Below are 10,794 nucleotides of genomic sequence, written 5' to 3'. Positions count from 1 at the left end.
TTGGTCGGTAGGGGTGTCCTTGTCTCATCGCGCACCAGCGACTCCTGTGGCGGGCTGGGCGCAGTGTGCGCTAACCAAGGTGGCCAGGTGCTCAATATACATGCAATATAGCATGTACTACTATTACTGTCATGCTGTTAAATTTAAAGTTGTATCTTGACATTTGTGTCTTGAAAGGTGGTTTGAAGTTTACACAATTGTCCTAACCTGGTGAGAAGTTAGTATGTTTTGGGGGCATGATCTTTGTGCATCTTTCGCTTTCTCACCAATCATTATTCACGATAAATTCATGATTATTCGTAATCATGGTAGCATCCACATGAATGTAGAAGTGTTCAGAAATATATTATATTCTTAATTACAATAGAAGTTACTCCAAAATGACACAATACATTATTTGCCATACATTTTTATTGAGCACAACACAATCCGAAACACACCCAAAGCAAACTGCAATGGCACCCAACAAATTAGTAGTCACAAGCTTGATGTAGTTATTGCATGCTAGGAATATGGGACCAAACACTAAACGTTTTACTAAATTGAATACACTATAGGTAAATATGTCCAAATAGTTATGACACCTTCAAATGAGGGGACTAGATACAGTACACAAAGTGCATTCATTTCTAAACGGATATGTATGAAAATACCCTCAAATAAAAGGTGACATTCTCGACTGTCACCTCATTTAAAAGTCCTCTCACATTTGATCTCATATTCAAAATACTGGCGTATAGAGCCAAACTAAACGTTTTAGCTTAACTGTCCAAATAAATACGTATTCATGGACATTTGTGTAGGGGTTGATACATTTCTTGAGGGGGCAAATCAAGTCTGACATTTTATTTGGAGTTGTTGGGAAAACATGTGGTAGCTCCTAAAGACAGATTAGCTTAGTATTCTCTTTTCAGAAATAGGCCTTTGCTTTCCAAAATCTGCGTTTTTACCTCAATTGCATTTTCAACCATAGAAATTGAATCCATAGATTGTCCGTGCCCATTCAAGTCAGGAGTTGCAGCCATCTTGAGTGTACCATACGTTTACCAGTCAAATTGCCAGTGTTAGAGGTTCCAACACCCTTCTATGGATTCTATTTCAATGGCCGCAACGCATAAAACTGCCCAAATCGCATCTTTCTCAACTATGCAAGACAGGAGTAATTATATAATTTTGTCAAATGTATGTACATTTATCAGAGGGGGCTGCAGCACCTTCAGCACCCCTACTTCCTGCAGATATGGTTGTACCTCTGCATAACACCATTCACTGTTTTCACAATAATATAGAAAACACAGAACAAAACAAAACATTAGTGTGTACTTTTCCATTTGATAAGGGGAAAACAACCTTATTTTACTGTAGGATGGGATCAATTGCAAGGTAGTACAATTGGGTAGTTTGTGAAAACAACATTTTTAAACAAAACATATACTTCTTCTCCGCTCACCCTAGGAGCTGTGTCTTCTTCTTCTTCTTTGATGAATTTTCCTCCACAGAGACAGAGGGAGTTGATGAGGACGAGTCCCTGCTGCAGTCCCCTGGGTGATTCCCCCTTGCTGCTGGAGTCTCCTCCTGATTCGAGCATGTAACCTACTGCTGGTCGGACCTTACACACAGACTAACTATTTAAAGCAGCAAATGAAATAAGTAATGTAGCGTTTGAAATCATGATACTCATAACAATACAGTCCATCTTTTAATCTTAGGACAGACTAATTCTCAATTGTAATTTAAATGTAAAAGTTAATTAAAAGATTATGTACCTCTTGGGTAAGCCAGCTGGCTTTAGAGGAAGACCTTGTCTGTCTTCCTTCAAGCTGGTTATGGTGTACAGCAGCACTTTGTTCTTGTCTTCTGCCTGTAGCTCAGCTCTCAGCTTTGGATCAGCTGTGATACACATTTTAAGTCAGGACTCCCGCCCACCAGACTGCTTCTCTCTCTCTCTAATCAACTGGAAGTGAGGCTATTGTAGGCTCCCCATGCATTGCATAACCACAACTTGTCTACTGGGATATTTTAATGGCCATCCCCCACTTAAAAAAGGGGTATGAATGAAAACTGCAAAATCCCAGTTATTTTTCATGTTTTGCCTACATTGTGACACACTAGCATCAATATAAACATATTATATTGTTAAATGTGCAATCAAAATAGTAAAAAAAAAAAAAAAAAAGATCCTTTCAAACGATGCTCATGTTTTAATTGCAGGTTGGATCACAACTTCAAAGTCATTTCCCTTCATCATATTGACCATGCTGAATACAGCAGTAACTATAGGCTAATAGGCAATGTAATTACTAATATTCTTTATATTCCCTGCAGAAACTCCCATAAACTCCCATAAAAAGAACATTCACTGAGACATCGTACTCTTGTTAAAAAAAAATGTGTCGCTTAGCTAAATTCTCCGGCCATCAAAGTATCATCTTAAAATCATTAATGAAATTAGTTCCCATCAGAGCCATCATTTATTGATAGAGTTGGGACATTGTGGCTTCTGCATTATGATACATTTACATGACACCACAACATTCTATTGCACCCTAAATATATGGCTCTGATTCTCATTATCTGGATTACCCTCTTCTATTACTCATTAAACTGAAAATAAAGTTCTTTGATTTTGAACATATAGGCTTCAATTAATTCTACAGCAATTTACCTAAGACTTACCACTCGTGCTAGCAACAGGCTTGTCATCTTTTTGGCGTTTTCCGCTGCCTCTGGTGTTCATCGTGTCTGAAAAAAGACTACTGTTATTAATAGAGAAGGGAGGGGTGAGATGACTTCTACTCGGGCTATGTTCCCATTCTCTTCCTTTTTCCTGAAGTGTGCACTCGTTCACTCCCCCTTATGCATTTAAAAGCTTTGGATTGGTGCAGGCATGGCTGGAAGGAGTTTCCCACCATATTCTTCACACCAGTCCATTCCTTTTAAATACATGAGGGGGAGTACACACTTTAGGAGAAGGGATGAAAATTGAAATACAGCCAGAATGTAAAGTGTAACACCCTGACTACACAGCTCGTGTCGCGTACTCGGGCGTTGCAAAATAATTTTAGAAATCTATTTTATTCAATTATTGCACCCACACTGCTCGCGCGCGTCAACGAGCGTCTGCGTTGCCAAGGGCTAAAATAGAAGTCAGTTCTATTTGTGACGCAGATCGCGCTGCAAGTCCTGCGTCTCCCATCTCCTCATTGGTTTATAGAAGCAGATACCCTAGGGCCATCTCCTCATTGGTTATACCCACGTGGGTGATTGAAAGACGAACTGTGTTGTCGATCGTCGTGGTAATACTATGAAAGTTTAGATGCCAATCACCATATAAGTTCAAAGAAGAAAAAGCCTGGAAGGAGGAGAGATGACTAGAAACGATTCAGTTGACCGTTTTATGTGGATTAATTGTCAGAGTAGAGGACCTTGTGCATTTCAGGTAAAATAATACATCAATGTTTATATCCCAGGACAAATTAGCTAGCAACAGTAAGCTAGCTAAATAGGAGAAAATAGCTAGCAAGTGCAAGCTAGCTACCTAAATTGCCATAAATGTTTTATGCTTTTCGACCTATCCCCAAATTAATGTAATTGGTTCAGAGTTTGTTTTGATATTTTAACCTGCTTGTCATGATCATGTTTGGTGTAGGGGGACAAAATCAATGTATGCACAATGGCGCACGAACACAGACGGTTTGGGTTCTGTGTAAAGCAAAAGGTTTCGTAGAATAACATTCAAGCATTTATGTGGATTCTTTTTAAAGACCGTATTGCAGATGAACAGCTGCAAGTCCTGCAAGTCCTGCGTCTCTCATCTCCTCATTGGTTTATAAAAGAAAAAAACCCACGTGCCATCTCCTCATTGGTTATACCCAGATGGGTGATTGAAGTTTGGTCGGTCGTCGTGGTAACTATGACAGTTAGATGCCAATCGCCATATAAAGTCCAAAAAAGAAAAAGCCTGGAAGGAGGAGAGATGACTAGAAACAATTCAGTTGACCGGTTTACATGTGGATTAATTGTCAGAGTAGAGGACCTTGTGCATTTTAGGTAAAATAATAACTCAACGTTATTAGTAACAGCAAGCTAGCTAGCTAAATTGCCCTAAATGTTTAATGCTTTTTGTCCCCAAATTAATACAATTGGTTCAGAGTTTGTATTTTAACCTGCGTGTCGTGATAGCGTTTGTTGTGGGGGGACAAAATCAATTTGCTCATGCACGTGCTTGGCCAGTTTGGGTATGGTGTAATACCATGATAAAGGAGGTCCCCATAGTTGTCTGATGTCTTACCCCGTTGTTGACCAGAGCTTTCCACGAGTGATCGTTCTTCTTCGCAAATTTGAGTAAAAACACAGGACATGGGTTACCACGGACCTACAGTAATGTATTCACAGTTTCACATAGCATACCCCACCAGACACACAAACACAGACAAAACTTCCAATAGACCTTCATGTACAATCAGAGCAGTGGTTACCTGTAGGACTGCAGAATGTCGATTATGCCGATATAGACTAGCATCCTCTCCCTCTTGGACTTCCATGTCGGGATACCCCCCATGCTGCAAAAACATACAGGGACAACCTCCTATATTATGGACCAACACACATTTTCCTCAACTGGACAGATCAGCTTTCAAATTCTACTACACTAAATATTCAAACAACTGAACAAACTAGCTGGACTGAGAAGTGTGCGGACTGCAAAGTGGATACTTACTGGTCCTCAGTGTCCAGTGCACCCAGAGCCGTTTGCCTCTCCCTGGATGGTATCAATGGTGGTGGAGTAGAAGGAACTCTGGCCCCTCTGGTGTGCTGACCCCCTGTCTCCTCTCCAGCCAGCTCCCGAGCCACCTGCCTGCTCCAGGTTGTGGATCCCCACTAGCAGGCTGTAGTCCATGATCTCAAAGCTCTGCAGCAGCTACAGGAAGAGCAGAGGGACAATATGCAGGGGTCAGAGAAACAGTTAAGTGGGTATGGAGGAGTACACCAGGGAAAATGTGTGAAATACCGTAGGCTTGGTGTAGCATTTACAGGCTGTACTCCATGATCTTAAAGCTCTGCAGCAGCTATAGAGGACGAAGGGACAAAGGAGTCAGGACTCAAGAGACAAACAGTGAGTACCAATTTAGGATCAGTTTAGCCTTTTAGATTACAATGAAGAAGCCAGGGGAGGACGATTGCCCCCTCTCATTTGAGCCAAGAAGTTCAAAGCTGACCGCGGTACTGCAGGCATTGTTTTCAGAAAACAGGATCCCTCATGGTGAATGGGAAAATGTCAATCTTCGTGTAAATAAAAATAAAATCGAAGACAATCATGGTACCAATAATTGCTTCTATTACACCTGATGTACGGTACCAGTCAAATGTTTGGACACACCTACTCATTCTGTCAGGCCCTGATCTATTTCACGTGTCTTTGTGCTTGTCTCCACCCTCCCCAGGTGTCGCCCATCTTCCCCATTATCCCCTGTGTATTTATACCGGTGTTCTCTGTCTGTTGTCAGTTAATTTTCTTCATAGAACCTAACAGGGTTTTGTTTCCTTGCTCCCATCTTTTCCTTTTGGGTTTGTTGCACACTTTTTTGGTTACTACATGATTTTATGTGTTGTTATATAGTTTGGATGTCTTCACTATTATTCTACAATGTAGAAAATAGTAAAAATAAAGAAAAACCCTGGAATGAGTAGGTGTGTCCAAACTTTTGACTTGTACTGTATGTCCTTGAACCAATTTATTTTAAGATCGCACAAAGAAGAAGTTCTAAGGGTCATTTAGTTGCTAATGACTGGGGGGGGTCAGCCTTCAACTTGAGATACTCAATGAAAGCTAGCACTGAGCTAGACTGCAACATCACTTCCTGGACTCAAACTGCGTATGTTATGTCTCCATGAGGCACCATCTTAACTGACTTCCTTGGCTTCAAATGCTATTGAAATGCTATCCTTCACATAGGAATGAATGGTGTCAGTTGATCGATGGCTTTGTCCATTCATATACAGTCATTGGAATAAGATTATATGGACAGGGGGATCTGACTCTAAATCTGCACTGTTATTCTAAGACACTTGATACATACAGCCCCTGGACTGAGACAAACAGACACGTGGTGGTGAAGTATCTCAGGGAAGATAAGAGAAATTAAGTAGGGTTAGTGTATAGCGCATGTACCAATGGTAGGGGACCAAGTTCAAGTCAACTCCACTACAATTTTGACATACAAAATGATACGTGATGAACATATGTTATCACAATCATTAAAGTAACTATCAGGTGAAAATCTAAATTTTAAAAGTGCATATTCTGTAAACTCATACCCAAATAATGTTGTTGACTCATCCTATACTCATATTTGAGGCCAAAGCATAAGTTAGAGAGAAAAAAAACACTTAAAAAAAACACCTTTAACTTGTATCTCAAACAGACTGTTTCAGAAATGCTTGCTATTCCTTCATAGAACATCAGGTCATGTTGGCTCCTTGGCTGAGCTGGCAAATGACAGGTATATGCCCACACCATTCTGCTGTTGGGTTACGCCCACACCATTCCAAAACAGAAAAGCTGCTTTTTAACATAATAAACCATTTTAGAAGGAAAACTATTGCACTTGTAATTTATAGGTCATTTTTCATAGAAATCTGAAAACACTGGATTGTTACTTTAAAAATGTATGGCACTTCTCAGCAACATTTCCATCCCATAAAAAAATATCTATAGGTCCTGGTCAAAAGTTGTGCAATATTTAGGGAATAGGTGCCATTTGGGACGCAGCCACTCTTCCTCACCAGGCAGTCTCTCTTGATGGTCTCCCTCGCCAGGCAGTCTCTCTCGATGGTCTCCCTCACCAGGCAGCCTCTCTTGATGGTCTCCCTCACCAGGCAGTCTCTCTTGATGGTCTCCCTCACCAGGCAGTCTCTCTTGATGGTCTCCCTCGCCAGGCAGTCTCTCTTGATGGTCTACCTCACCAGGCAGTCTCTCTTGATGGTCTCCCTCGCCAGGCAGTCTCTCTTGATGGTCTCCCTCGCCAGGCAGTCTCCCTTGATGGTCTCCCTCACCAGGCAGCCTCTCTTCATGGTCTCCCTCACCAGGCAGGCTCTCTTGATGGTCTCCCTCACCAGGCAGTCTCTCTTGATGGTCTCCCTCACCAGGCAGTCTCTCTTGATGGTCTCCCTCGCCAGGCAGTCTCTCTTGATGGTCTCCCTCGCCAGGCAGTCTCCCTTGGTGGTCTCCCTCGCCAGGCAGTCTCTCTTGATTGGTCTCCCTCACTAAGCAGTCTCTCTTGATGGTCTCCCTCGCCAGGCAGTCTCTCTTGATGGTCTCCCTCGCCAGGCAGTCTCTCTTGATGGTCTCCCTCGCCAGGCAGTCTCTCTTGATTGTCTCCCTCGCCAGGCAGTCTCTCTTGATGGTCTCCCTCGCCAGGCAGTCTCTCTTGATGGTCTCCCTCACCAGGCAGCTTTTCTTCTTGGTCTCCCTCACCAGCCAGTCTCTCTTGATGGTCTCCCTCACCAGGCAGCCTCTCTTGATGGTCTCCCTCGCCAGGCAAGTCTCTCTTGATGGTCTCCCTCGCCAGGCAGTCTCTCTTGATGGTCTCCCTCACCAGGCAGTCTCTCTTGATGGTCTCCCTCGCCAGGCAGCCTCTCTTCTTGGTCTCCCTCACCAGGCAGTCTCTCTTGATGGTCTCCCTCACCAGGCAGCCTCTCTTGATGGTCTCCCTCGCCAGGCGGTCTCTCTTGGTGGTCTCCCTCACCAGGCGGTCTCTCTTGATGGTCTCCCTCACCAGGCAGTCTCTCTTGATGGTCTCCCTCACCAGGCAGTCTCTCTTGATGGTCTCCCTCGCCAGGCAGTCTTTCTTGATGGTCTCCCTCGCCCGGCAGTCTCTCTTGATGGTCTCCCTCGCCAGACAGTCTCTCTTGATGGTCTCCCTCGCCAGGCAGTCTCTCTTGATGCTCTCCCTCGCCAGACAGTCTCTCATGATGGTCTCCCTCGCCAGGCTGTCTCTCTTGATGGTCTCCCTCACCAGGCAGTCTCTCTTGATGGTCTCCCTCGCCAGGCAGTCTCTCTTGATGGTCTCCCTCGCCAGGCAGTCTCTCTTGATGGTCTCCCTCGCCAGGCAGTCTCTCTTAATGGTCTCCCTCGCCATGCAGTCTCTCTTGATGGTCTCCCTCGCCAGGCAGTCTCTCTTGATGGTCTCCCTCGCCAGGCAGTCTCTCTTGATGGTCTCCCTCACCAGGCAGTCTCTCTTGATGGTCTCCCTCGCTAGGCAGTCTCTCTTGATGGTCTTGCTCAGGGCATTGTAGTTGTCTGGCTCCAGCAGTAGTCCATCAGGCAGATACTGGATGAAGTCCAGGACTTTGAAGGTGGGCACGGCCTTGTCCCGCTCCTTAGCTGAAGCCCGTCTCTTATAGGTAGAGCCCTTCAGGTCGTACTTGAAGTGCATGCACGCAGAGGCACGTTGTTCATGACAGTGATGCAGATGTTCTTGCCCCCAGCCTGGACGCAGTACAGACCATAAAACTTAGACAAGGTTCTCTTATTCTGGTGTAGGTTCTAGAGAGGAGGAGAGGGGAAACGAGAGAGGGTGTAAGTATATCAATCAAATCCACTTTAGAACTGGTCTATTAGTGTAGAACAAAACAGAGAATAAACCAGGAAGACAGTGAAGCCTAAACTTGAATTGAGTAAAGGGATTAACTTGGTAACTCAAAACACAAAACATAAGGTACACATTGGATCAAAAACATGCACACACTAGCTAACAAACTCTCTCTCTTACCACAAAGTAGCCAGGCAGTAGTTATTGTAAGAACTCAGCCTCTTTGTGATGCACAGTCTTAATGAGGAAGTGGTCATCGCTGGAGACAGAACTGAGATCCACTGGGTTCAGAGTTGGACAGCTCAATCAGTTCCTCATCACACAGAGAGTACTGGAACCAAAACAGTGATTAATTACACAGTATTTAAATAGACCATTCCACCTCCTGCATTCACATTCCCATCAATGATTTCTCCATTGATATAATTTATACTCCACTGTTGTTTTAATGTATTTGGAAAAAGCCACAGGATGATTTTTCAATACCGTCAATACTATTTCATTGATGTTTTTCAATACATTTTGAATATTGTTGCTACTTTAAGCTAATACCTGTAGTCAACTTGAGCAATACGTCAGGAGATAAAGCAGAATGCGTTCTTCATTTCAACTGTCACATTATTTTACATTATGAAGCTTACAGTAGTTCCCCAGAACAGCTGAGCCAGTCAGGTGTTTGTTTGTAAATGGCACAATGGGAGAAAGCGAGCTGGTGAGTCCATGGCGTTCTATATCTATCAGCGAGTCTCTGTTGTGCAGTGCACATGAGGTGAGGAAATTATGCAATTCACTACTAAATGTTTCCCATCAGATATCTTATAAAGGAATTCTGGCAGAAGTCAAAAAGCTCTGGATGAGTAATCTGTACAGCTGCCATTTTTTCCCTGTGCTTCCTACTAGCGTTTTTTTCTTTCTCTGTTCTCCCATCTGCTCCATGTACACGTTCCAGAAAAGAATCCATCAAAATGTTGTTCCTTTGCACAATTTCTCTCGTTCACTTCCGCTTGTAAATGTGCACACACAGTGAAAATGACATTCGGGAGCTACTAGTTATGCTTGTATAACTTTATGAGCAGGATTTGCCTGTCATTGCAATTAGTTTATGTTCATTTTCGCTCATTAGCATTTAACTAACAGCGTCCATGTGATTTTTTTATTAGTTTGTGCTAATTCTGATAGCATTCTGGTAATAGAGGCCCAATGGGCTTTTCTTGTATTTTTAGAGCCCCCTTATGCGGGTAGTACCGTAAATCCCGGAATGAGAGAAAGACAGTATGACATATGAAAATCTGGATACCGGCCAAGCCCACATTCTACACTTGTTCAGAATGCAATATTGACATAAAAACATAATAGAAACCCATACAAGTTTGCTTCTGAGAATATCTCCCACTCCCTCTATACCTCCCTCTCCATCAACCAACCAACCAACCAACCACACACACACACACACACCTGGGGAAAGAGATGCTCTCCACATCTTCAAAGTCCTTGAATAGTACATCTCTCTTTTGCCTCTGGCACAGGCTGCCAAATGTGTGGATGATGCCCAACTGGATGGCACATTTCAGGGCAGATGAGGTGGTCTGGAGGAGGGCAGAGCAGAGAAAGAGAGCAAGATGGAGGAGGTGAATAAAGAGTAAAGAGAAATAAAGAGAAAGTATTCAGCAAGTGCAAAATATAGTAACACCCAATCTAAAAGATGATTAACAATGGATCACAGGGTACAGAGAATGTGCAAACAGGCAGTTAAAATAAATTAAATAAAACAAGGAGAATTTAGATGTACATATGTGAGGGATAAAATGTACAGTGCATATTTCATTAAAAAAAATCACATTTGGCCAACATTTGGCCTCCCACAATGAATACAAAATTGTTTGACGTATTTGTCCCACTGTTGGTCCACACAGGACTGGCCGAGGCAAAGCCAGCAGTGCCAAACAGTTGCTGCAAGTGGCCCAGAATCGTCTGCTATCTGGGCAGGTTGAACATATGTATATATTAAATGGATACTTCAGGAATGATCTACTTCCCCAGTCAGATAAACTTGGGGATACCATCTTTATGTCTCGGTGTCCAATATGAAGGAAGTTAGAGGTAGTTTTGCGAGCCAATGCTAACTAGTGTTAACGAAATGACAAAGTCTATGGGTATCTACTAGAATACCAGCAGAATACCATAGACTTCCAGTCATTGG

Source organism: Oncorhynchus mykiss, chromosome 30 (assembly GCF_057628025.1).
Source record: "Oncorhynchus mykiss isolate SJ-2025 chromosome 30, ASM5762802v1, whole genome shotgun sequence".
Taxonomy (NCBI): Eukaryota; Metazoa; Chordata; class Actinopteri; order Salmoniformes; family Salmonidae; genus Oncorhynchus; species Oncorhynchus mykiss.
Note: the sequence above shows the minus strand (reverse complement) of the source record.